Below are 27,406 nucleotides of genomic sequence, written 5' to 3'. Positions count from 1 at the left end.
GCAACGCTGGATCCTTAACCCACTGAGCGAGGCCAGGGCTCGAACCCGCAACCTCATGGTTCCCAGTTGGGTTCATTTCCGCTGCATCACGACGGGAACTCCAGGATGATGTGGTAAAATTCTCTTTTCCTTTTTTAACGTTTGGCTGGAGTACCGTTCCATCTGACCCTGATCTCCCCACTGTCTGAAGGTCACGGAACAGGCTCCTGGTGAGGTCCCACCTTCCCACACAGATGGCAAACGCCTGCAGCGAGGGGGCCTCTTTCTCGGGCTGCCCCGTCGCGGCCTCCCCCCGTGGGTGGCAGGCGCTCCGTAAACTCATCCACGAGACCCAAGGAAAGTATCTGCCCTGCGGCCGGGCCGTGCACGCCCCCGGCTTCCCACCCACGCCTCTGCGAAAGCTCACTTTAAATCACACTGTGGCAAAGGGCAAATTACTTCCAGATCACGGAAGGATTCCAGCACGATTCGACAGAGGCCCCGAGATGCTTTGTGATTCCCTCCACGCTGGGGTTCTCACCCTCTCATTAGACACAGAAGGAGCAGGGCAGCTCCGGGCGGCCCGGGGCGTCTGCCCGGGGTCACGTGCAGGATGGGAGTCACAGGGGCGCAGTGTCAAGGGCACAGAGAGAGCACCCGGTCGGAGCCGGGGTTTGCAAGGGCGCCGAGAACATCTGGTGTCAGAGTGTGGCTTCTCCCTGGATGGCAGGTTTTAAACACCACGCTGTGTTAGGTGCCTTGTGGGAGGCGAGAGTGCTGTAAATGACAAGTTCTCCAAGGTCTTGACTGCATCGCATATCCTAGGCCTCAACAAGTATTTACCAAGTTATGACACAGGAATATTTATAACAGTTAAACGCCTCCAATCGGTCATTTTCCCAGGCTTATCATTTTAAAACTTAATCTTTCCAACATTCTTTTAAAGAGCCGAGCATATTGTGCAATTAAATACAGCGTGACACAGTGTAAGGCTGATGTTTTCTGGGAAAAGCTGTTAAAATGCTATAAAAGGAAAACATTCTGATCTGGAGCGACATACAGGGCCCATCTTTAAACAACGCCCGTCCTGGTCCCAAAGGCAAGGCAACGGGTTCAGTCTGGGTTCCCCGAGGTCAGCAAGCGAGGCTGTCAGGATAATTTTGTGAGAAGTGAATCGGTCCAGGAGGCAGCTGAGTCCCACTGGTTGTACATCAGGAAGAGGTTTGCTGGCCTCGGTCCTTTGCAGAGGTGGCTCGTGGGCTGGGAGTCACGTGGAGATGTGACGGCAAGGAGAGCAGGTGTTCTGAAATCGTGCCCTCGTCCGGGGGTGCGGACAGTGGAGAGGTCTCTGTGCAAGGGCTCACCCTTCGGGGACCTGGTATCAAATGCCCACGCAGCTGGGAGAAGGAATTGACCAGAGGGGCTGAAGAGAAGGAGCAGGAACAGGGAACGGATCCTGTCGTGCTGCCCTGGGCAGGAAGAGGCCCAGGCTCGGACCACAGGCCTGTGGGAGCCGACCGGCCCACCTCTTTGCCTTTGCTGGCCTCAGTTGTTTTTCCAATGTGGTAAAATATTTCTCAACTCTTTCAGGGGTTGATGAACTTGATCAAAATTCTTCCCAAGAGCAGGGACCCGGATCCCCTACCTGGTTCTCTGAGTGAGCGGCATGGGGACCCCCAAGTCGGCTCTTTCTTGAAGGGGTTGCTTGAAACGCTTGAGCTCAGCTTGGCCGCTGTGGCTGGAAACCCCTGTGGCTTCTCCGGCCTGAGGTTTACCTGTTGACTGACAGACAGACTGGTTAGACGGGGCCCAGACTATGCTCATTCCCTCGCTTGAGAGGTAAAGGGTGGCTTCTGCTCAGCTGTCCCTGCGTTAATCCGAGCCTCAAACAGGACTACGGGGAGCATTTCGGGAAAGATTTGTGAGCATTTAAGAAAACATTAAAAAATTGAAGTGTCTGCTGTCCGTACCTGTTGGTGCCTTGACGGCGCTGCTATGCTTCGAAGGGTTTGGAACGTCCAGGCTGCTCTTTCTGGCGCACCCTCACCTGGAGTGCTGAACGGATCCTCCAAGGACCTGGGGAAACGGAAAGGCTTACCTGGCGTTCAAGGTGCTCGTGGGCTCACGTGAACTCTGCGCCCATCACTCACCAGGAGGAGCGTGAAGAAGCCTCTGCTCGGCCTCAGGGGGACCGAGGCGCTGTTGCGGGCGCCCCAGGCTGAGGCGGGACTGCCGGGAGCTCGGTAGCCCTTCGAGGCCCGTGCGCCCCCTGCCCCCCAATTCTAGGCACAGAGACTCAGCTCGGGACATCGCGTTCTCTAGTCTGGGGTCCAGAGAGTTCGCAAGCGGGGAGCTTTCGTACTTTGCCAAGTTCAGATGTCTCGTTGTGCGTGTCCCCTGGCCTTTCCCTGCGTCTGGCACCACCCTCGCCCACAGCGGCGAGCATCTCCGCAGAGACGGTGGCTCTGGGACAAAGTGAAGGGCGCGAGGGCCAACGGCGACGGGCGGACCTCGGCTCGACGGCCTCCCCACCGGCCGCACCAGCAACACGCAAGGAAGACAAAGACTGTGCCCCGCCACGCCCTTACCCTTCCTCATCGGGGCGGATATTTTATTATTTTAGACACGAGGCTGCTCAGTCACAGTGATCCCACCGTCACTGGGATGAGAGAGAATCAGTTTTGAGCAGAATAGATGCAGGGACACAGCATTAAAATTCCCCGGGTCCAGCTCTGAATTCACGCACGTGTGCTGTTGCCTTTTTCCTCCCCCCGCCCCGATGGAAGCGGACCCAGGCGGCTTCCCCCACCTCCTAAGACTTCATACGCAGGAGGAGGCGACCTTGGCTTTTTCCTTTCAATGAGCCAATGCTTGTTCCTTTCTTCCCCGAGCATTTCTCGGGACGCAGTTGACCTCTAGACCAAGACTACCCACCTGTGGACAGTGAGCTTGCGCATCCGTAGTCTCCTCCCCGCCCCAAGAGCTGGCGCGTCTGCCACCTCCTCTGTCCTGGTGTCTGTCTCGTTCTTCAAGATTCCAGAGAGGTTCCCTCCAAGCACTTCACACGCGTTCCCAAGGTCTTTCAGGTTATCTGGGTCGGACCGCCCACACGCCCTTGGAGAGCAGGTGTCGCGTTCTTCTCTGTTGGGATCTCACTCCCCGCAAGCCTGCGTGTCCTTTCTGCAGGAACTCCGTTTTTACATAAAGGAAGCAGAGAAGAGACTGGAGGCTTTTGGTTTCCTCTCCATCTGTTAACAGTATACCATCTGCTCCTTGCCTCTTGCACCAAACAAAATGAAGCAAACAAAACCTCAGATGATTCTGACCAAAGCACGGTGGCCCGGACCTCAGATAAAAGGAATGTGGCTGAGGGTTTGATGGATTCCTAAGGGCAAAACAAGCTGGGGAGCTGGCTTGGCTACAGGGAGGGCCTGTGCCAGCTGCCAGGTGCCCAGAAGAGGGACGGAATTCCCCCCCCCACCCCCCGCCGCCGCCCCGAGGGCTGCAGAGGAGAAACTGGGCAGTCCCTGGACCTCTCTCCCACATGAGGCAGACGCTGCAAACTCCTAGTGGGCAGGAAGCCCTGCAGAGACCCGTGTCTCTGAATTCTTCTGTGTCTGAGCGAGGGGCGAACGTGAGAGTCACGATGCTGCCCCGTCACTGAAAAGCCCCCAAAGGGTCACCGGTCAGCTGACAGGTGCAGTAAAATGGAATTGTAGAAGAGGCCCCAAGAGAAGGCAAAAAAGGGGGAAGTAACAAAGGACAAACAGGACAAAAGCAAAAAGCTTTAGGAAGAGGGTAGGTTTCAACCCTCTCCATCCAGAGTCAGCAAAACTTAAATGGTCTAAATACTCTGACTGGAAGGCAGAGACTATCAGATGAGCGTCAAAAGCCACCGACACGCTGCCCATCAGAAACCCGCCCTGGACAGGAGCTCGGCTGCGCCTCGGACCGTCCGGCATCTCTTTGACCTGCAATGCAGCATCCCACGCCTGGGCGCTTCCCCATGAGAAGAGAGCACATATGTCCACACATGTGCTGTATGATCTGAACAAAGCAGCTCTCCTCAGAGCAGGCAAAACCCAGAAACAACAAATATCCACTGCTGAGCGGAAAAACCAGCTGTACCACCTTCTCAACCTTGTATGGAACGTCTTTGCTAATGCAGTTGGGCAAGAAAAGGAAATAAAAGGTATGCAGGTTGGGAAGGAAGGACTAAGGCTGTGTTTGTGCGCAAATGGCACGTCATCTAAACAGAAAATCCGAAGAATCAGAAAACTCTGGGGACTAATAAGCAATTATAGCAAGACTGCAGGATATAAGCTTAAAATACAAAAGTCACATTCCTAGTTCATATACTAGCAATGAACAACTGGAAATTGACATTTAAAACACAGTATCATGTACATGAGCCCCCGAAAAAGGAAATGCTTACAATAAACCTAACAAAACGGGAACAAAATCTATGTGAGGAAAGCTACAAAACCGATGAAAGAAATCAAAGAAGAACTAATTGAGTGGAGAGAGGTTCCAAGCTCGTGGAGAGGAAGGCAGTGGTTAAGAGGCCAGCTCTTCCGAATTTGATCTGTAGATTTAAGGCATCCCACTCAAAATCCTAGGCAGCTCTTTGTGGATACCACAAATGGATTCTAAAACGTACATGGAGGAGTTCCCCTCATGGCTCAGCGGTTAGTGAACCTGACTAGCATCCATGAGGATGTGGGGTCGATCCCTGGCCTCGCTCAGTGGGTGAAGGACCAGCGTTGCCATGAGCTGGGGTGTCGGTCTCAGATGTGGCTCAGATCCCGTGTTGCTGTGGCTGTGGTGCAGGCCAGCAGCTTCAGCTCCAACTGGACCCCTAGCATGGGAACCTCCATGTGCCACAGGTGTGGCCCTAAAAAGACAAAAAAAATTTTTTTAATAAAATAAAATGTATATGGAGAGTCAAAAAGTCCAGAAAAGCAGCACAATATGGAAGGAGAAAAACAAAGCAGGATGACTGACTCTACTGGGTCTTAAGCCTTCCGACAGAACTGTAGTGATCGGGATGGGGTGATATTCGTAAAAAGACAGGAAAACACGTTCATAGAACAGAATAGAATCCTGAAATAGACACACACAAATAGAGCCAACTGGTAGTGGGAACAAAGACAATACAATGGGCAAAGTTAGTTTTTCAACAAATGGTGCTGGAACGGCTGGACGTCCACACAGGAAAAAAAAAAAAAAAAAAAAGAAGATTCTCCATGCAGACCTTATACATTTGACAAAAATTAATGGAAAATTGGCCTTCTCCTGCAGGGCCACAGGTCAAGGATCTGGCGTTGTCATTGCATCAGTTTGGGCCCCTGCTGTGGTGCAGGTTCTACCCCGGGTCCAGGAATTTCCACAAAAGCTACAGGAGTGGCCAAAAGAACAACAGAATATTTTACCTCAAAATGACTCGTCGGCCTGAATGTCAAACACACACACACACAAACCATAAAACTCCCAGAAGATAACTTGGGAGAAAACTATGTTTTCTCCTAGGACATGGCAATGATTTTTAGATATAACACCAAAGGCACGATCCATAAAATTAATAACTGATAAGCAGCATTTTACCAAGATGTAGGAATTTTAAATGGCTCTGCTCTGTGAAAGAGAATGAGAAGACAAGGCACAAACTGGGGGAAAATATTTGCATAAGACACGTTTGATAAAGGACTGATATTCAAACTAGAGAAAGAACTCTTAAAACTCAAAATAAGAAAAGAACCTGGTGAGAAAATGGGCCAAATAGCTACGCAAACATCTCGCCAGAGAAGAGACACAGATGGTAAATGAGCGTAGGAACAGACTTCCACATCCTGTGTCGTCAGAGACATGACGCTTAACACGACAGGGAGACACCACTCACACCTGTCAGAATGGCCAAAGTCTGGTTCACTGACACCACCAAGCACTGGTCAGGCTGTGGAGCAACAGGAACTCTCCTTCACGGTGCTGAGAATTCAAAGTGGCGCAGCCACTAGGAAAGACAGTTTGGTTGTTTCTTATGAAGTTAACATACGCTTATCATATGATCTTGCAGTCATACTTCTTGGTATTCACTCAAAAAACCGGAAAGCTTATGTCCACACAGGAACTTGTCCATGGATGTTTGTAGGAGTTTTCTTTACCATTGCTGAAACTCGGGGCAATCAAGGTATCCTTTGGTAGGGGAATGGTTAAATACACAGACACAGCCAGCGAATGGAACATCATTCAGCACTAAACAGAAAGCAGCTATCAAGCCATGAAAAGACACAAAGGAACCTTAAATCCATGCAACCAAGTGAAAGAAGCCAGTCTGCAAAGTCTGCATAGAGTCTGATTCCAACTACACGACATTCTGGAAACTGCAGAACGGTGGAGATCAGGGGTTGCCTGGGTCAGACGAGAGAGATGAACGGGCAGAGTATGGAGGATTTTGAGAGCGGTGGAAAAATTCTGTATGATAACGTGATGATGGATAAATATCATCATACACTCGCCCAAACCCGTAGAAGGCGCGACACCAAGAGAGGACCCCAAGGTAAGCTGTGGGCTTCGGGGGACTATGATCCAGTCAACGCAGCTTCAGTGAATGTCACAAATGTACCCTCTGCTGGGAACATAGATGAGGGGGGCGGCTGTGCCTTCTGGGGGGGCGAAGGGTGGGGGCCGTTAAAGGAAATCACTGAACTTGCCTACCAACTTTGCTGTAAGCCTCAAACTGCTCTAAAAACTAGTCTTCAAAATCTTTTAGGGATCTGCCTTTTCCTGTCTTGCTGATGATACTCGGCAAACACTTCGTATTGACTGACGCTGGGACGGCCACGCGAGCGCCCTGACCGCTCAGATTCGTGCACGGTGCGTGCTTCTTACTTTACCTTCCCAAACAAAATCATTTTTCTCAAGAGGATTAACACCTGATCTTGGTCCATGGCTCCTACCAACAAAAGGGAAACGGCCCGAGCACCCGAGGTGCAGCCCCTTAGAATGAACGCCGGGAAGAAGCAGTCTTTAACCACTTGCACCGAGTTGCTAGACGTTCTGTTACAGAATAGATCCACCTGGGGTTTTCAAGGTGAAAGTCCTTTTTCTCCTGCTGGTCAGCCTGGAAATGCAGCTGCAGGAGGAGCCCGGTACTTGCACCTGTCAATCATCTCAGGGATTGCAGACCACACGCCTGGGTCCTTCGCTCTCTCCTGCAAGGCTTCCTTCTGCTTCTCCCATCCTTCCTCCAGATGCCTTGCCTACAGAAAGGCTCCACTGAGTCAAAGAGGTAAACACACAGAGGGACCTTTAAGAGGCAGAAGAAGCATCTCCTTTGTACACACCAGCTCTTCTGAAGCCAAAGCTCCGCATCAGGCTCCTGGGGAGAGAGAGACAAGTTCTAAATGTCTTCGCAGTTTGGGGTCTCCTGGATGAGTCGGCGTTGTATAAATTCCCCGAAGAAAGGTCAAGCCTGCCGCTTTCAGATAAGCAGGAAGGTGCTGCCCCCACAGGCTGGGCTGCGCGGTGTGGGGAGGGAAGTGCCAGGGCGAGGGGTGTCTCGGAGCAGGGATTCGTCCCCCTTTCCCTCTGCACACCGACAAGGTTTTGTGTCATGAACCCCTCCTGACCGGGACAGACCCAACTCGCTTCGCAGACCGGCCAGCAGCTCCACATCTGGTTGACCTCGTTTCCCGGGATTATTTCCTAGGATGAGAGTGAAAAAGTCTCCAGACGGAGAAGAATCCGGTTCAATTTGAATCCTCACTTGGCAGCACTGGGGGGTGACCGCTCCCAGCTCACCTGCACCTGGATTCTGAGTCTCGGGTAGGAAGGTGGTGCCGCAGCACCCAAGTGAGAGCCCAGAGCAGTCTTGCCTGCACGTCCCGTGGGTCCACTTTTCAGTCAAAAGGCGTCTTGGCACACTGGATGGTGGAAGAGCGGTCTGTTAGCTACCTGGCCACGGGTCAGCGAGGGAACCCTCTGAGCTCAGCTTCCTCATCTGCGGAACAGGAGCCGTCCATCCATCCCAGGGGCTTTGTGCGGCTCCCATAGAGAAAGCAGAGAGCCTGTTGTGTAGCAAGTGTTATATGTGTGTTCAGTACAACGTGGCTCAAAGCCCAAGGACAGTCATACTTAGATGTGAGTCTTAGCCCCAGACCCGGCTAGCAGCCCAGCTCCGGCGTTTAGAACATATGAGCAGTCCCGGGAAAGCTCATTAACTCGTCTGCCTCGTGTTCTCCTTTTACCCAATGAGAATAGCAACACCTACCTTATCAGGGCTGGGGGGGCATGGAAGATAACGGATGTAAGTTTCAACGTGGTACCTACCGAAGACGGAAAACTCAGTAAACTCTTGCTGTAGTCAGAGGGCGACCACATAGTCTCTCCTGCACCTCTACATAATGACAATTATAGGATGCCCCCCATGACAATATTGTGTGACAGGCCTTCAGCTTTCCGGGAGGATGAGAGAATGTAGGTCATTCGGCCACAAAGCTATTTACTGGAAAGGCCCTTTACCCGTTAAACTTTAGACAGAAAGGTATCTGAAAAATCTGCGCAGTACCGTTCATTTCCAACCATGTTGTGGGTAAAATATGCTGAACATACTCCTTATTTACACCAAGACATTTTGAATAAAACGTGTCACATCCTTTTAAGCGTGTGCAGAGGTCAGGACAAAGGACACGGAGACCAGCGCGGGCGGCGCGGCTGCGGCAACCCTGAGAGAGGGTTGGTGTCACCAGCCAGCGCCTGGATCCTAAGGTCTCCGGGGCACTGGGAATGCAAACCGAAACCCCAAGATAAAGATGGACGCTTCCAAGGGTCCCCCCACTCCGGTCAAAGGGAACACTAAGCAAATCCCCTTTTTAGGCAGAGGAACCCTCTTTCCATGGGCTCTGATGGGGGAGCTCTCCCCTGATAAATCATGACTAATGGCCCGTTCTTCCTGGCACTGGGCTCCGATTCTTCTATTTGATCCGGTCACAAACAACCACACTTGATGAGGCGCGTGGGCTGATGCTGTGAAAGGGAACACGGGACCAGGAGACGGCTTCTCGAGATGCTGCTGAAATGGTGGGTTCAGGCAAAGATCATCCAGTGTTGATAAAACCAGTACGTTTATCACCTAGGGAAGCAGCAATCTGGCGAGTGCCAAGGTCACAGCACACAAGCTACCCTCTGGCCCAACAGGGGCTGAGGAGGGACGTCAAGGACAAAAACCCGAACTTGGGTGGAAGCCCAGCTCCGCCAGGCCGAGCCTCGCGTCCACGCCCTCCGCGGGCGATCTAATTCCCAGGGGTGTGTGTCCGCGCCAACTCACGATTCGCTATTGATCAGGTGTCTCACGGCTCTGCGGGGCAGATGCTAAGCTGCGGAAAATGGATTCGGTGTAAATGAATCTTACCTGGAAGAGATGCTGACGATGGCTGTCTGGTAGAAAGACCCAATGATGCTGTCGGTTTCATTGTCCCGTAAGCCCCTGACCTGTCTTGTAGCGAATCAGCATCTCCCTGTAACCTATTTCTTCCAGTGACTTTAACGACGTCTCTTTCCTTGAATCCTCTGAGCCAAGGTGAGCGTGTCCTTGTTGCCTCGCCAGCGAGTGGGATAAAACCCCCTGCCACACACTCCCTTTGTGTTGGAGAGAGTCATGCCTTCACTTTTGGAAAATTATACTTCGACAAAGCCCAGTTGCACAAGGGACACATCAGACAGGCCTCACCTTAATCTAGCTCAAGGCATTCTTAGCTCCAGCCATTACGTGCCTCCTGGTCTGATGCCCTAGGAAGCTCCCGTCACCTTCGCTGCACCCCCAATAACCGTGGGCGTTTATCATGTATCCCAAACAGAACTTCAGAAGTGAATTCCAGTTTGAAAAGAAATGAGGACTGCGTCAGACTAATGGGTCTTTAAAGAGAGAAGGGCCAGATGCCGTTCATGGTTCTGGATGGGGCCCGCTCAGGACACACTCATTGTAACGAAAATGTTGGGACAACTGGGAAAGTTTGAGATGGATGGTGCTTGGGATAAGAGAAAAATGTAATTTCATGGAAAGATGGAGACAGTTAACTGAGAAAACATTATGTATATAATAAACATTATTATATTACACATGTCATTATCTTATTATATATTATACCTCATATTATGATAATGTAATTATGTATTACAAGAATTATCAAATATAGTAATTTCATGTAATTACATAATACATATAACATACTATACCAATTACTATGTTAAAATAAGCTTTATTATACTATAACCTCAATTTAGTAAAAGAGAGAAAGAGAGAGAACGCTATTGGGAAATACAGAGAAAGAAAGAAGAAGAAATAGGCCCGGAGTACACACTCGGAGGGGTTAACAGCAGCGTGATGGAAGTATAATGTTTCATTTTTATTTCCTCCTTTCTCTTCTAATTTCTAAATAGATACTTACTGTTTTATAAGAAGACGTTTTAAAAATAAACTAAAACACACTAAAAACTGATACTGAGAAAGCTGCAGACTTTTAAGCTGGAAAAGTCATAAAGCCAATCTAAGGGTCTCTTAGAAGAGTCTGGGTCTCACGGCACAAGCAGTCACAGAGGCTTCTAGGCAGACACATTCCTCAGCTAGTTTGCACAGGTTTTCCATAGATGCATCCTCCCTGAGGACAAAATAATAAACATGCACACGTTTTTAGAAGGACCGAACATCTTTCATCTTGGAGATAAAATAACTTACGTACACGAATGAGTAAGATCAGAATTCATGATGGCAAAATTTAGAAATTTAACTGACAATCAAGGTAAAGGCCGTGACAGAAGCGTGTGCTTCTGATTCAGACTTAAAGAGTAAAATACTAAATCTCAGCTACTCAGAAAGAGTAAAGACGGACAGTTACTTCGTATCAACGCAAAAGAAAACAATATTGATAAGTTGGTCACCCGCCGAAGAGAAAAGTAATACAGTAAGAAAATCGGCAGAGCGAGACGCAGAGCCTTTGGAAAAAGCAGTGCCCTGGCCCTGGTGATCCTGTCGATTGAAACGAGCTCATAGCCTGGGGAGCAGCCGTCCAAACGTGAGTCCCCACGAAGGGTACCCGGGAGATGTCTGAGGGGACAGCGGCCGGAAAGATACCGCACCCTCGTGTTCACTGCAGCCCAGATGCCCAGACAACCTCGGGCCCTCGATGGTTGAGTGGAGAAAGAACATGCAGCCTATCCAACAACGCCAGGCTGCCATTTATGACGACGGGGGGTGGACCTTAGAGACTTTGGAATAAGTCAGGCAGGGAAAGACAAATACTTCCTGATCTGACCTACATGTGAAATCTAAAAAATCAAACTTGCAGAAACAGAGAAGAGAATGTGTGGCTGCCAGAGGCGGAGGGTGGGGCCCTTTGGCGGGGGTGGGGTGGGGGGGAGATGGGCCTAGGCCGTCGGAAGGCAGGGGTTTCCAGCTGTTGAATAAGTAACTTCCGAGGATGTGTGTACAGCGTGGTGGTTTGCCTTTTTAAGGCCATACCCGCGGCACATGGAAGTTCCCAAGCTAGGAGTCGAATCGGACCTGCAGCTGCTGGCCTGCACCACAGACACCGCAATGCGGGATCCTTAACCCACTGAGTGAGGCGAGGGATTGAACCCGCGTCCTCATGGATACTAATCGGGCGCATTGCTGCTGAGCCACAACGGGAACGCCCATATAGTTGGTAATATTGAGTTTCGTGTCTGAAAGTTCCCAAGGGAGTAAATCTTAAGAGTTCTCAAAATCCAGCTGTGTAGTGGTGGATGTTAACTAGACTTACTGCGGTGGTCATTTTGCAATAGATAAAAATAACGAATCATTGTGTTACATGTCTGGGACAATTACAGTGTAATACCTTAATTATATCTCAATAGAACTGGGAAAAAAGGACAACCTTACGACTAGAATAAAAATGAAATCCTGTCAAAGTTTGTGAGCAAGAAGCAGGGGCCAGTGCGTCAGGTGTATCACACGAAGCAGCTGTATTTTAAATAAGAAAGCTCGCAAATCAGTGATTGCTTTTCACTTTAATAAGCATCGAAGAACAAATGAGGGAGTTCCTGCTGTGGCTCAGCGGTAATGAACCCAACTAGTAATCACGAGGACGTGGATTTGATACCTGGTCTCGCTCAGTGGGTTAAGGATCCAGCGTTGCCGTGAACTTGGTGTAGGTCGCAGACGCGACTCGGAGCTGGCATTGCTGTGACTGTGGGGTAGGCTCCTATTCAACCCCTAGCCCGGGAACTTCTACATGCCACAGGTGCAGCCTTAAAAAACCAAAAAAAGAAAAAAGGAACAAAGAGCAAATACAACAAAGGAAACAGAAGATAAGGAAAACTAGCAACCAGAACTGCAGTGGAGGAAAAATTTTCCCCATGCTTCTTATGGTCCCTGGCTGGGTCTAAAAATTCAACCCACAAAGATTAATAGGAGAAAAGTGGGAACATTTTATTGACTGTTTACGTGTGTAAGGAGCCTTCAGAGGAGAAGGAAGCCCCTGGGAAAGAGCTGTGACCCCTTCCAGGCAAAGAAACGATAAACGGGTGAAGAACTGACCAGAGGGGTGGGGGGTGGGCTGGGAGCATGAACGGTGAAGGGGTAACCCAGACAATGAGGGTGAGGTTGGCGAGCGGCTTGTATACAGCCGCCGCGGCCCCAACCTCCCTCCTGTACAGGGGCCCCTCTCACAGGGGAGATTTCGCTCCTGCTTTCAGGGAAGGAGGGTGGGCGGGGAGGGCAGAGGGACTCCTCCCCCGAGGATGCTCTGGGTGCCCGTGCGCCTTTTTGGGGTGGCGTGTGCCGGACACCGTCGGAGAGGAGCTCCGTGAAGTAGACAACAAGAAAACACTCCCCCGAAACTGAAACTGCTTCTTTGAGGCGATCGATAACCTTGAGAAGCTTTGAGCAGGACGGATCAGAGGAAGAGGGAGAGAGGGCACAGCAGCATCGCGGCTGGCCTGGGCAGCGCAACACAGGCAGGCCCCAGGGGACGAAAGGATACAGGACTGTATCAACACGTGTGCCCACAAATTCTGGAATTGAGGCCAGATGGACAAACTCCTTGAAAGACACAGACTGCTAACGCTCACGCAAGAAATAGAGGTATCGTGGGGGGCAGGCAGGAATAAATTAGGAGCTTGGGGTTGATATATACGCACCACTGCATATAAAATAAACAACAAGACCTACTGCACAGCACAGGAAACTACCCTCAATATTCTATAATATCTATATGGGAGAAGAATCCTTTTTTTTTTTTTTTTTCTTTTTACAGCTGCATAGGCCAAATTTGGAAGTTCCAGGGCCAGGGATTGAATTCAAGCCACAGCTTGTGTCAATACCAGATCGTTAAACCACTGAGCGAAGCCAGGGATCAAACCTGCATCCTCAGAGAGACCGTGTTGGGTTCTTAACCCGCTGAGCCACCACAGAACTCCTGGGGAAAGAATCTGAAAATTCCCCATGCTTCCGCCGAATATGTGGTATCTTATCTATCTTTTAAACAATGTGAAGCAAATATGGCCAAATGATAAAAATTGACAACTGTTGGTAAATTTAATTGCTAAAAATCGGTGTGTTTACAGTTGTTCTTTATACATTGTCTCCTGTACGCTTCTGGCAGGCTTGGAGCCCCCGCGGCAAGGTGACGGTGGTTTTGGAAAACTCGTGAGCAGACGCGTTCTGCAGGCCTTCCTGGCCTCACGTGGCGTTTACGTGGCTGTGAACCACCAGCCAGGGGTCTGTTTACTGAGATGCTGGGGGATCCAGGTTGACCTTGATTCCCTGATGGGCACCTGCTCTTGAGAATCCTCCCTTTGGGGAGTTCCCGTCGTGGCTCAGTGGTTAATGAACCTGACTAGCATCCATGAGGATGCAGGTTCGATCCCTGGCCTTGCCCAGTGGGTTAAGGATCCGGCGTTGCCGTGAGCTGTGGTATAGGTCGCAGACGCCGCTCTGATCTGGCGTGGCTGTGGCTGTGGTGGAGGCCAGCAGCTGCAGCTCCAATTTGACCCCTGGCCTGGGAACCTCCATATGCTGCGGGTGTAGCCCTAAAAAGCAAAAAAAATTTAAAAAAAAATGAAAAATTTTAAAAAGACACACGCGCCAAAAGATCCTCCTTCCAAAATTATAGGGTGGCAATTGACATATACAACACCACGGCAGGTGACAAGGGCCTGCCGCGCAGCACTGGGAACTCTACTCGGTGCTGTGTGATAACGTACGTGGGAAAGACTCCGGAGCAGCAAGGATGCGTGGATGCGTGTAACCGCTTTACTGTGCCGGACGCCTGAAACCGACACCACTTTCTAAGTCAACTCTGCTCCAATAAAATTTATCAAAAAAAAAAAAAAAAAGAATCCTCCCTTCATGGTCTTTGCCCAGGCTGGGCTCTCAAAATTCTTCCCAGATCACGCCTTTAACCACGACCTTCCTGAAGAAAAAAGACCCAGAGCCACACAACCAAATTAAACGCATCCGATGCTCGAGAATTTCTATTGTCGACGAGGTCGGACTCCCCAGAGCTGACCAGTGGCCGGATCAGAAGGAAAGCCCCCCCGCCCCGACCCCGTGAGAGGCGGGCGGGGGTCTCCTGGGCAAGAAACACCTGCGGACAAGCGCCCTCCACACCTTCAGCCGCAGCTCTTCTCTGACACCCTCCTTCCTTAAACCGGACGGAAATTAAATGAAGTTCTTTATTAAGACCCATCAGATTTTATTTTATTTCATCAGGTATAAGTTATAATTTTAATGTTAGCCCCCCCAAATTACTTCCTACCATTTCATTAAAATTTTTTTCCTACGGCCAAAGATTCCTATTTTTCTATTACAGTACCGCAAGGCACACACAGCACGCACCTCCTCTAAAGCACACAGAAGAGGAGTTCCCGCTGTGGGCCAGCAGGTTAAGGATCTGGAGTGGTCTCTGCAGCTGCACAGGTTCGATCCCTGGCCCATCACAGAGGGTTAAGGACCCAGCATTGCTGCAGCGGGGGCGTAGGTTGCAGCTGTGGCTCAGAGGGGCCCCCTGGCCCAGGAAATTCCATGTGGACAAAACAAACAAACAAACAAAAACCCAGAAGAAATACTCCCTGAAATAGAATTTTTGACATCTTCAGCCAATTAGAAATACTACAAAGTTAGCAATTTTTAGGTGGAAGTGTTGCTTCTACAGAATCATGCACCTGTAGAATCAATTCAGCCCATAGTCGTAACTAGTCCCTTTTTATTTTTATTTATTTATTTATTTATTTGTCTTTTTTTTTGCTATTTCTTTGGGCCGCTCCCGCGGCATATGGAGGTTCCCAGGCTAGGGGTCGAATTGGAGCTGTAGCCACTGGCCTACACCAGAGCCACAGCAACGCGGGATCCAAGCCGCGTCTGCAACCTACACCACAGCTCACGGCAACGCTGGATCTTTAACCCACTGAGCAAGGGCAGGGACCGAACCCACAACCTCATGGTTCCTAATCGGATTCGTTAACCACTGCGCCACGACGGGAACTCCTGGTCCCTTTTGAAATTGGACGCTGCTGGGTATCTTGCGGCGCTTCTCCGGGCCGAGCAGCACTGGGACACGAGCAGAAGACCTTGCTGGGAAGTCCCCCCACTTGTCTCCATCCACACATAGGAGCGCCCCCCCGCGGGGGCGCAGACAGGGATTGAGATAAACCTCCCGGGAAAAAGCCAGGATGACGAGTTGAGCTCCCTGCTCCCAACAAGACAAAACATAACAGAAATCACACCTTTCCCTTTCTGCCCAGCAGAGCACGTAGATTCCAGATCGGCTTAATTTTCATTGCCCATGAATCCTTAGACCCATCCAATTGCTTCAGCCGTTACTCCCGCAGCCGGGATTTAAAGGAAATAACTCTCAAAGGATTTCTTTCTTACGACCTCATTATTTTTCAACAAACAGTGAGACTGGCGGCGGTAGGCGGAGGCTGGCCAGCCCTCGGGGGAGACGCCACAGCTGCCCTCTAGGTCTCAGCCAACATCTGGCTGGGGGTGGGAGGGGCCTTTGGGGGGCACATGGTTTTCCCCGGGGGGGCTCCTCCAGATGTTGTTTGTTTGTAACAACTATACAGATATTAGGGGTGATTTCCTATAAACTCTTCCTACAACTACTCAGATTTCCTATCTGGAACATTTTGGGGCTCTTTTGAAAAAAATTATAAAATAGTGTTTATTTCAGGGCATTCCCACTGTGGCTCAGAGGGTTAGGAATCTGACTAGTATCGACAAGGATGCAAGTTCGATCCCTGGTCTTGCTCACTGGGTTAAGGATCTGGCGTTTCTGTGGCTGTGGTCTAGGCCGGCAGCTGTAGCTCCAACTTGACCCCTCGCCTGGGAATTTCCGTATGCCATAGGTGTGGCCCTAAGACGCCAAAAAAAAGAGCAAAATAATGTTTATTTTAAAAATATGTAAGGTGTAGAAAATTTAGAATGTGAAATCACTTGCAATCAGAGAAACATGAAGAGAGAGTCCCCAAAGATTACTCATATATTAGTTTTCTTTTTTTGGGGGGGACACACCCACGCACGTGGAAGTTCCCTGGCCAGGGATTGAACCCTTGCCACGGCAGTGGCACCTGCTGCAGCACCAGGGAACTCCCACATGTTATTTTTCCTAAAACCTCCGCAGGCGTGTTTTCCTCCCTGCAGCCAGGTGGGGTGGTCCGCCTGGGCTCTCCACCAACACTGCTCCTTGTCCTTCCAGCCATACGAGGGCAGAGAGCATGTCCTGTCCTTTGTGAGGTGGGACGTGCCTGGGCCCTGCTTTGGTCAATGAATTTCAGCAGAAGTGACGTCTGTCTCCTCCAGACAGAAACCTTGGCAGGCCAAGTGCAATTACCGCTGTCCTTCCTTCTGCCAGGTGACTGTGCAAGACAAAAAGCTCGGTTTTTAAATTGAGGGCAGGAGTTCCCATCGTGGCGCATCAGAAATGAATCCAACTAGGAGCCATGAGGTTGTGGGTTCGATCCCTGGCCTCGCTCAGTGGGTTAAGGATCCAGCATTGCCGTGAGCTGTGGTGTGGGTCGCAGATGTGGCTCAGATCCAGCGTGGATGTGGCTGTGGCTGTGGTGTAGGCTGGCAGCTGTAGCTCGGATTCAACCCCTAGCCTGGGAACCTCCATGTGCCACGGGTGCGGCCCTAAAAAGCAAAAAATAATAATGATAATGATAATAATAAATTATTAAAGGGGCAGAAGGGCAGAATTAATAAAGGGCAGAGGAAAGGCTATGACCTACTTCCCAAGTTCACCTTGAACTCCAGCAGGACATAAAACACTGTCCTGCTGTGTGGAGGCGGAGCCTCCGTGGGGTCCCCATGCCACCAGCAAAGCCCCCCCGACCCTCCCTGGATGCAGAGCGTGGCCAGAGAGAGCTCATAATGCTGTGAACAGAGACTCGGGTATGTTTGTGCCACAGCACAATCCAGCCTGTGCTGACTGATGCAACCGGAAATATGTTCCGTGTCTGGGTCATCGAATATGCATTTAAGGAAAAAACTGTGCTCTCTCCTCCAGCTGAAGTCCCGTGCACTATTCACCTTTCTCCCTCCCTGCCCAGCGTGGCTCAGGGGCCCCTGGAGGCCAGGTAACTGTTTCTCCTGTAAGCAGATGGCAATGCCAACTCTGTCTCTTTAAAGTTAATCGTTGTCCCCACGGGTGCCTGTGGTCCTCCCTGCCCCGCTGCCCCTTTCCTTGTGGGGCTATGTTGGGGGCCGTGTAAAGTTACAGATGAATGGCCCCAGGACCCAGAGTCCACCCAGGCTGGGCAGGTGTCCCAGCCTGAGAGCAGCCCTGGTGTCTACAGTGGGCAGGATTCTACTGGCTCCCTGTAAGTCCTTCAGGCCATGGCCCTGGGGTCAGGGTCATGGTCAGAGCCTGGGTTAGGGCCAAGGTCAGGGTCAGGGTCAGGACCTGGGATAGTGCCAAGATCAAGGTTAGGCCCAGGTTTTAGGTTAGGGTTGGACCTCAGCCTTAGAATAGGAGAGAAGAAAGAGGTAGAGACCCTGGTGGTGGGTTTGTGGGAAACACCTGTCAGGCCAGGCACGCAGCTAGGCACGTTCGACCCCTGAGCCAAGAGAGAGGCCTGGAGGTTCTCGGGTGACTGGCGCCCAGTGCCTCCAGGGCAGCAGCTCCCAGGGTGGAAGAGCAGTGCGGGAGCCTCACCTGGCTAGCGGGAGGGGGCCCAGGGCCATCGGCCACACCTTCCCTGGGTCTGTGCTTTGCTTAGAAGGCAAAGAAAGCGCAGGGCACCTCGGCCAACCCACGAGCCCAGCGCCAGCCTGTCAGGCTGTGTCCCTTCCTTCACTGATGCACCTGCAACAGTCTGGGTGGACCTGCCTTGGGGCAATGGGCCCAGGCATGTGGCAGTTTGGGAACTAGCGCTCTGGGCCTGCCCTCCCCCTCGCGAGCCCCCCGCGTCCCCTCTCCTGCACCCAGGTCCTTCTCTGGACCCAGAGGACCATGGGGCCACCCAGGACACAATGGGACAATGAGGCTGTCCTGTGTCCTGTCCTGGTCCCCTCGCCCTCCAGGAGCCCGTCCACGATGGTGCTGAAGGTGGATTTTCAGACCCGTTTTTGGGAGGGTTCCTACTTTGTTGGGGTTCTGGTGTTCCTCTCAGCTGGTCGGCCGGTGCCCCGATCTGGGCAGTCCCTGCCATGGCCCCTTATCTGTGGTTGGGCCCGGCCGAGGGGGCACCTGCCCCACCCCCCATGAGGGCTCAGCTGCTCACTGCTCCCAGCACCTGAGCCCCAGGGGCCAAGAGCCCCTGCGGATGATAAAACGCAGCAAACCTTTCTCAGCCGAGTTAAAATTTAGCCACAGTCCCACTAAATCAAATAAAAATAACAACTGCCAGTTAGGCATTTATTGCGCGCCTGGCCCCAGATAAGAGATTCCTGTGCTGCATTATCAGCCCTCACACCCCGGAGAACAGGCTAGAAACTGCCTGAGCTTTTAGAGGCACCGGCAGAACGGGAAGCAGGACTGTTGAACTCTGCCCCCTGTGCCCCCATGTCCAGACCTCAGTGAGAAAGAGCCCCAGCTTCCAGGTGTGCTCCGAGATGTCCTTGGCCAGGTGCCACCACAGGGCGCAGGGGCCCGGGGAGCGCCGAGCAGGTGACACCCAGCCTCCTCCACCAGGCTTCCCAAGGAGGGCAGGCTGGCCGTGCCCGCCCCCGTCCCGCCTCCCCTCCCTCCTCCCGTCCCCCCTCCCGTCCCTCCCCCCCCGCCCCTCCCTCCTCCCCCCTCCCGTCCTGAGCTCACAAGCGCTCGCTGTCCCTCTTCTGCTGCTTTGTCTGTGCAGGTTTTGTTCTGCTTTTCACAACAGAGGCATCAACATTCTGAACAAATCTCATCAAAAATTGATTCCCAGCAGAGAGGAAATTCAAAGCGAAATGGAAATGCGTTCAGCCTGCAGGCGGCTTTCCATCTGGGAGCAACGTGTCATTTTTTCCCCCTTTAGATGTGGCCTGGCGTCCTGAGAAAGCCGGTCGCCATGGCGATTCCACAGCGGCTGTTGCGTCCGCGCTGAGACGTCAGCGGCTCCTCTGGGCTGAACAGGGGGCTTCAGTGACGAATCCTTTCTTCTTCCTTTCTTCTTCTGTCGCGGGGTGTGCGAATGCCCAGATGCTTTCTCGTCTTTAATGGTGTTTTCATTTTAATAGGCTTGGTAGAGGTAGACTCATGGCTGTAGAAAATTTCATCAAAGCAAGATTCATGCAAAAGACACCGTCTGAACAAAAGATCAGCGTTCGAGCTCTCCTTGTTCTGAGAGCAGAGACCCTGGATGGAGTCACATCAGGGCCCATTAGAGAAAAGACTTGGCTTTGAACGTGTGTCCAGCCCCCTGCATTGTGCGCAGGAGGGAGGGTCCCAGGCCCCTGCAGACAGCAGCTCGGGGTCCGAGCCCTGCCTGGTGGCCCCCTCCGCCCCCACTTGCAGATGTGACTGGGACAGTCCTGCTGGTGTCACGCCAACGCCCTGCTTTGAAAGCCCATCACCATCTGAGTTGGGGGGGTGTTCGTGGCGTGACCACCACCCAGAGACTGTGAGTGCTGTTGGGAAGACAGCATCATTTGTTCAGGAACATTGACCGGGACTGTGCCGGTCCATCCGGCCTGGGAGCACGGCCTGCACACGACTGAGCCGGAGGGACTCTCGGAGCTGTGGGCTCAGGTCTGGGTGGGGAGCGGCCGGAGAGAAGCAGGAGGCCAGCGCATGGAGCAGCTGGGCTGGCAGAGTGAGTCGGGGGGCCGGGCGGCTCTTCCTCCGCAGTCAGAGCCTGTCCTCTGGTGTCTTAGGGACCAGACCCGCCACCCTCTCCTCCGTCTTCTGAAAAGACGAGCAGGACTGGGGCAGGTGTCAGCAGTGGGGGTCCAAGGGCAGGGCACACTCATGCCTCTTACCTGCATCCACAGCGTAGGAATGGATGCTACGCTTCCTTTTTAGTTTCTATTTCAATACAGCACAGAAATCAGAGCACACAGGGAGTTCACTTCGTGGCTCATCGGTAAACGAATTTGACGCTGATCCATGAGGACGCGGGTTCGATCCCTGGCCTTCCTCAGTGGGTTAAGGATCTGCGTTGCTGTGGCTGTGGCGTAGGCCGGCAGCTGTAGCTCTGGTTTGACCCCTAGCCTGGGAGTTTCCATAGGCCGCAGGTGTGGCCCTGAAAAATAAAAAAAAAAAAAAAAAAGAAAGAAAGAAAGAAAGAAAGAGATCAGAGCACATAACTCTGTTTCTTCTCCCCCCCCCCATTAAGCATTTGTTTTTCTCCGTGAAACCTCATCTTCCTGGTTCTGTCCCTCCACGGGGTGGGGGTGGGGCACCTGTTTCTACCTCGAAGGCTCTGATTCCATTGGATTTTCCATCAGGACTGACCTGGGGTTCTTTCCATTTTTAAAAGGTTGAAAACAATCAACAGAAGAAGACTATTTCACGATACACAGAAATTATCTAAAACCCAAACTTCCGTGTCCAGAAGGAAAGATTTAGTGGAGCCGGCCACACTGACCTGCAGCATCAAGCCGCAGACGCAGACGCCCACTGAGACTGCGGGGACCGCGTGGCCCACGTGGCCGAAAAGGCTTGCCCTCCGGCCCCTGAGAGGAGATCTGCTGACCCCTGACCTGAAACCTGGCAGGTGCTCTTGTGTGCCTGAAATAGCCCCTCGGGGGGTCCTGGGGGGTCTTCCAGACCTGCCACGGTTGTTGCTGATGTTTAATTGTTTGACTTTTTTTCTTTAATCATTTAAAAAATAATATCCATTTCTTGTAACAAGTTAAAATAATAGGAGCTACGCCACTGAAAGTTGTTCTCAATAGCCGCTCCCAGGCCCCCCAGCCCGTTCCCTTGGGGGGACCTCTGTCCACTGTGTTTCTTCGCTCAGACACAGACTGTCACTCTTCTTAGGAAAAGCAGTTGCAGGTGCATGTGGTCTGCCACTTATTCTCTTTCCCTGGACACTGGACACCCTCAGATCAGTCGGGCATCCCTGAGTCAGCATTGAACAAATGCATCCTATTCCGTAGTGGACTTGGAATTAGTTATTCGACCCTGCCCCATCAACGAGCATGCAGGTTGGTTACCCTTTTTCTCCATGACGTTGAGTTCTGAACATAATTTTTTTGTGTTCTGGTGCTTCTTCTTTTTCTTTCTTTCTTTTTTTTTTGTTGTCTTTTCATTGTTACGGCTTCACCCGCGGCACATGGAAGTCTCTAGGCTGGGAGTCAAATCAGCTGCAGCTGCAGGCTACACGCACAGCTTGTGGCAACGCCAGATCCTTGACCCACGGAGCAAGGCCAGGGATGGAACCCCCATCCTCACAGAGACAATATCAGGCCCTTAACCCACTGAGCCGCAATGGCGGGAACTCCCGTCCTGGTGCTTGATTCATGCAAGCGCGTTTATTCTGTAGGGTGGATTCCTAGAGGTGGGCTTGGGTATTTCTCACATTCATACACACTGTGCTGCAAGATTTCTCTCCAAAAATGGTCATAGCAACTCCCACTGGCTGGTGAGGCTACCGGACAATGGGGCTTTCTTTGGGGGCTTGAATAGTTTTTGTCTCCAAAAAAATTCTTTCACGAAGTGCATGTCTTTTTTTATTTTAATTTTTAAAAAATAGGTTCATGTTTTCAGGTTAACTGCCTGAAGGGCAGTGCAGGTTAGGGAGGGCTGCTGGAAAATCAGGCCCCCGCGTCAGGGCCCGTCTGTCCCCACCTGTCATGGGCCCTCACGGGGGAGTGCGCCGGCGTGAATGGACGTGACAGAGCTGCCCCTTGACGGGACCAGGGCTGGAGAAGGAGGACCGGAGCCTGCAGAGCCCTGAACCTGCCACAAGGACGGGAGCCGACGGCGGTGCCCGCGGGCGTCGCTGGCCTGCGGCGTGGCCCTGGCCACACCATCGTTGATTCCACTGGATGTGGAAGGAACACTCACGTTGTTTCTAAAATTCAGCAGCTCTTTAAAAAAAAAAAAAAAAAAAAAAAAGTAATTCTCCATTTTTAGCAGATCCTGCTGCTCAAACAAACTTCAGATGTTTAACTAGCCCGGCCCGCATTCCTGGGCAGGGTGAATACAATAGTCATTGTATTTATTTTCCTTTTCTATAGAAAAAAAAAGGAAGTTACAGAAACTGGGAGTGATCTGGTCCCTCTTCAAAGAGCACATCAGCTTTGCAGGCGGGTTCGGAACCAGTTTGAAGGAGGTGGGCGGAGTGGGCGTTGGTTCCCTGATCCCGCCCTTTGCTCCCGCTCCACACGCCCACCTGCCCACCCACCCTGCATGGTGCCAGCCTGGCTCTGGCACCGTCTACACCACTGGCTGCCCGGCCTCCCAGATGGAACTCAGCCCAAGCCCCGTGTCCCCTCCCCAGACCCCCTCCTCAATGGGAGGAAGTTCTAACCCTGAAATGAAGGGGGGCATCCAAGGGTGCCCGCCTGGCCAGCCGCTAAAACCAGGAACAGCGAGGAACAGCTCCCACCCACAGAGCAGTTCGGAGGGTGGGCCCGGGTCCTGCTTCTCCGTGGCGGGAGGTGGCAGCTCTGACTCTGAAATGGGGCCCCTGCCCCCTAGACCCCAGGCACCCCCCAACTCCATCAGCTCTGCCCACCCCCGAAGTCCTCGTTCAGGGCCACAGGCGTGACCCACTCAGAGGGCCCTGCCCTTGGAAAGGCCCGTTGCCTTCTTGTCTGTGCCCCGTGGGCTCGGCCTGAGAGGCAGCCGTGACAGGGGACCAGGAGGGGACCGAGTGTCGTCCCCATTGTGCCCCAGACCAGCCTCCCTCCCTCCTCACAGGCAACACGCCTTCTCCTGTGACAGCTTTCTCGAGAAATAAGCAAAGTCACGCAGAGCACTTGCAGGTGTCGGAGGAGACCGGCCCGTCTGCCTCGGTGTCTTTGTCTTCCTAACTTACGATGGTCACTGTCGCGGGACAGCGTTGGCCAGCAGAAGATGAATCCGCCTCCTCTCATCTGCTTATTCCACAACTGATGCTTGCATGCCTGCCACGTGGCTCTCCGTTCAGTTCTAAAGCCCCGCGCCATCCTCTGTCCTGGAGCAGATCAGCAGAGCACCCCCGGGGCTGGAGCTTCCCTGACACTGGGAGGTGGAGAACGCCCGGAAGAGGGGCTGGTGCCTGACCCCCCCCAAAGGCACCGCAGGTGTAAATCAGCTCGCGCCTCGTGACACCTCTGTGAGAAGACATAGAGGCGGAGGAGCTTAGCCAGGGTCACGCAGCTGCCAAGAAGCAGAGGCAGGATTTGAATCCAGGCAGTCTGGTGCCAGCTCCAGGCTCGTACATGCTTGGTCGGGTGATTCTGCTACAACAGATGACTAATGAATGGATGGATGGATGGAGAGCCAGGGAGCCTTAGCACAAAACCTGGCAATGGGTGTGTGGGCAGATGGACAGACTTCATCCATGTCTAGAAAGCCCTTCAGCCGGGCACATCCCACTGGCCTGGCTCTGCAAACGCGGGTGGCATTTCTGTCGCGATTGGTGAGTTTGCCTGCTCTAGAACCGTACCGCTGGAATCATCCAGCAAGCATTCTTTGTATTTGGCTTCCTTTGTGCAGCAAAATGTTTCCGAGTTGGGTTCGTCCTGTACGCATCAGTAGTTAGTTTCTTTTTGCTGCGGGATAAATTTTCCTCGTGTGGGTATGCGGTCATATGCTACACAGTCCTCTGTTTTGAACATTTGGGTGGTTTCTGTTTGAAACACTTAGAAATCACGTCACTCTTAACATCTGTGTACACGTTTCGTAGTGGAAGGTTTTCATGTCTCCTCAGGAACCACCTTGGAGTGGAATGAACGTGTGTTTGAGTCCATGAGGGGCTGGCAGACAGTTTGCCGAAGAGGCATTTTCGCATCCTCGGTAGCAGCGCGTGAGGCAGTGTTTCACCTCTTTGCCAACGTGTTGGTCGCCTCGTTCGAGCCCAGGGAGGTGGCACTTCGAAGGCCCTCCACGGCTCCCTGGGCTTTGGGCCGATCGTGTATCTCCGTTTGTGACGTTTCTGTCCACATTCCTGGTCGGTTATTGCACGGTTACCCACCCGAACGTTACTGAGTGGTTAGAATTCTTCGCAGATTCTGATTTAAGTCCTTGGTCAGATAGATGGAGACCTTCCATCTTACTAGTGTCTTCGGACACAGCTGTGTCATACCTTTGTCTTCAAGTTTTCCGCTGTGGGCTTCAGGAGGGCACGTCCAAGACCCGCTACTTCGGGGTGACTGGGAGTGTGGAGTCTGTTTTCCTGATTTGTTCATTTTCCCAACAAAATTATATTAGTTTTAATTAGAAAAGGCACCATATGATGTGTGTACACACACGCCCACACCCGCACTTAAAGAACAGTCTGCTGCTCTCTTTCTGTTAGATTCTTCTGAAATAACGCTTTTGTTTTCTCAGCTTGGACATTACCACAAAGACAAAGGAAATTATTTTTCTTACCTCCACGTCCCAGGCCTTCACATTAGGTCCTTTCTGGCCCTAAGACCCAAGGCCACAGCCCTGCGACAGGGGCCTTCTGCCACAGCACTGCCACGCCCCCCACAGGCGCCCTGCTGTCCAGCTTGGGCGTCTCTGCATCTCCATCCGAGCTTCTGCTTCCAAATCCATGTTTCTCCAGCCCCGGGGTCCCCGGGACCTGTGGCCGCTGTCACAGGGGCTCCCGCTTCCCCAGCCTGCCCCGGGCAGCGCCCTCCTCCTGCCCTCTGTCCTCTGAAGGCTGGCATCGGAGCTCTGAGCCCGGAGGGGGCTGGAGGCCGGAGAGGGTACTGACTGGGGGAGGTGCGGCCCGCCGGGCCCACCCAGCTCATCCATTCAGCATTAGCTCAAAAAGCCTTTGGAAATAGCCTGGTGTCGCCGACGGCGTGTTCGTGTCCCCCTCAAATCCACACATTGAAATCCTGACCCCCAGAAGGGTGCTGTTAGGAGGAGGGGCCTTTGGGAGGTGATTGCGTCAGGAGGGGTCCGTGTCTTCATAAGAAGAGGCAAGAGAGCGCGAATTCTCTGTCTCTCCCTCTCCCCGTCTCTGTCTCTGTCTCTCTCTGTCTCTCTTTGTCTCTGTCTCTCTCTCTCTCCCTCTCTCTGTCTCTGTCTCTCTTTGTCTCTGTCTCTGTCTCTATCTGCCTCTGTCTCTCTGTCTCTCTCTCTGTCTCTCTCTGTCTCTCTCTGTCTCTGTCTCTGTCTCTCTTTGTCTCTGTCTGTCTCTGTCTGTCTGTCTCTCTCTCTGTCTCTGTCTCTGTCTCTCTCTGTCTGTCTCTCCCCAGACCCCCTTCTAGGCCCTGATCTTTTGAACTTGCTGGTCCCAGAGCCGTGAGAAGGAAAGGTTGCTAAGCCCCCGTCTGTGGTGAGTTGTGACACAGACCAAACTGAGTCACAGTAGACGGATGAAACCGCAGGGCTTGTTCAGAGTGGCCACAGAGCTGTGAGTTTTGAGAAGATGGTTTTTCATCAGCCTAGTTTAAAATGATGTTTTCCTGCACAAAATGTACCACGTGACCAGCAATTCAAGGGATTCTGAAAGGCCACAAAAGCCAGCCTGGCATCCACGTCAGCTGCAGGCGGCTCCCAGCGTCCCCCGTGACCCTGCCAGTTTCCCCCACGGAGCCAGCTTCGTCCTTGGACCCAGGGTGGCCCGGCCCAGTGAGCTTCTCTGCAGCCCAAGGGGCTGGAGGTCGTTACCTGCCTCGCGCCCGAGCGCTGACCTCGGACCCACTGCCTTCAGACAGGTGAGTGAGCTGGGAGACCCTGCCGCCGACGGGGCGGCCGCAGCCCAACTCGCCGCCGGGGAACTGATCAGGGACATTTTCACACCAGCACGAATGCACGCGCCGTTTCCAGCCACAAGATCCGGGTCTCGAAAGAGGGAAGATTCTGACAGCAGGCCGGCCGTGCCAGCTGTGCCAGCTCCCTCCGTCCTTCCGCGCCCGGACCTTCATCCCCAGATGCGGCGACAGCACCTCGCTGGGCCGGCCGCGGGGGTCCAGCCAGAGGCACTTGGGTTGCGCGCAGCGCCTGGTTCGCGGTTCGCGTCCAGGGCGTTGCTCTGGTTCCGATCATCAGCTCTCTTTGGGGTCGACGGGGTCTCTTGGCCTCCTATTTCGGGGCCCAAATGTAAGGGTCAGAACGAGACCTGTACTGCGACAACCAAATCCACCGTTGATGGAGGAGGGAATGGGCATCATGCCCCGCCCCCCGGACGCAGGACACAGGACAGGGGGAGGGAGGAGGCACGAAGGTCAGCGCGGCTGGCGGGGCCGTGAGCGCCGCTTCACCCCCAGGTCGACCCAGGATCCGGCGCTTCTGCTCTCACCGTGAAGTTCGTGGCTGGGGGGAGAAGTCGAAATTAGGTCATTTAATTTTAACTTCATCCATACACAGCGTGAATAATGAAGGAAGGCTCTAGATAGGTTAAAAATACAAGCCGACAGCAGCAAAAATGCAGTTCCATCCAGAAAATCATGGGCTGTGACCTGATGGAAAATAGCCCCCAGGGGAAGCGTCCGTGGGGGAGGCGTTTCCGTAACAGCAGCATCAGAGGACGGGGAGGGGGGGCAGGACACACCCAGTGTTTTCTGAGCATCGGACGAGGCCAGGAGTGATCCTGCCTCTGGGGACAGTTTCAGCCGCCCGGCGACTGGACGGACGGATGGACGCATAATCTGTTATTTCTACCCTTGGTCCTGCTCCAGAATCTGCACGCTCCCTCCCCCTCCCCCCGCAGCCCCTAAAGCTTCATCCAGTTCCCACCAGAGGCCAGGGTCACCCCAGGACCACCCCCGTCCGGGGAGCTCCACGTCCCACTCTCATCAAAGCTCCCTGCTCCAAGCCACAATGGCAACGTCTGCTTGAAGGAAATTCAGAAAATGCCACTGTGTGTGAAAAGCAGA

General features: G+C 52.6%; 2 long non-coding RNA genes across 6 annotated transcripts; one reads left to right on the top strand and one right to left on the bottom strand.

Moving 5' to 3' along the window:
• Positions 1 to 782: 782 nt before the first annotated feature.
• On the bottom strand, positions 783 to 19,537 carry LOC106506286 (uncharacterized). Of its 4 annotated transcripts, XR_014839329.1 has the most exons (8): positions 19,272 to 19,537; positions 8,249 to 10,634; positions 7,780 to 7,901; positions 5,881 to 7,357; positions 2,914 to 3,258; positions 1,950 to 2,055; positions 1,625 to 1,761; positions 967 to 1,376 (listed from the first exon to the last, which is right to left on the bottom strand). It is a non-coding gene; the product is annotated as an uncharacterized LOC106506286 (long non-coding RNA). The 4 variants fall into 4 exon arrangements; XR_014839328.1 differs by having other exon boundaries at positions 2,914 to 3,256; positions 5,881 to 10,634; XR_014839331.1 differs by lacking the exons at positions 967 to 1,376; positions 1,625 to 1,761; positions 1,950 to 2,055; positions 2,914 to 3,258 and having other exon boundaries at positions 5,462 to 7,704; positions 7,780 to 8,045; positions 8,249 to 8,303; positions 10,425 to 10,634.
• Positions 19,538 to 19,589: 52 nt separating this feature from the next.
• Positions 19,590 to 26,960, top strand: LOC106506295 (uncharacterized). Of its 2 annotated transcripts, none has more exons than XR_001301502.3 (3): positions 19,590 to 20,247; positions 20,914 to 21,586; positions 23,307 to 26,960. It is a non-coding gene; the product is annotated as an uncharacterized LOC106506295 (long non-coding RNA). The 2 variants fall into 2 exon arrangements; XR_014839332.1 differs by having other exon boundaries at positions 20,914 to 22,716; positions 23,307 to 24,117.
• The last annotated feature ends 446 nt before the right edge of the window (positions 26,961 to 27,406 follow it).

This window comes from Sus scrofa, chromosome 1 (genome assembly GCF_054392235.1).
Source record: "Sus scrofa isolate SSC_HxYL_T2T_F1_AM1 chromosome 1, Sscrofa_HxYL_maternal_Yorkshire_Landrace_v2.0, whole genome shotgun sequence".
In the NCBI taxonomy this organism is placed as follows: Eukaryota; Metazoa; Chordata; class Mammalia; order Artiodactyla; family Suidae; genus Sus; species Sus scrofa.
This window is presented reverse-complemented; position numbering and strand designations above follow the sequence as displayed.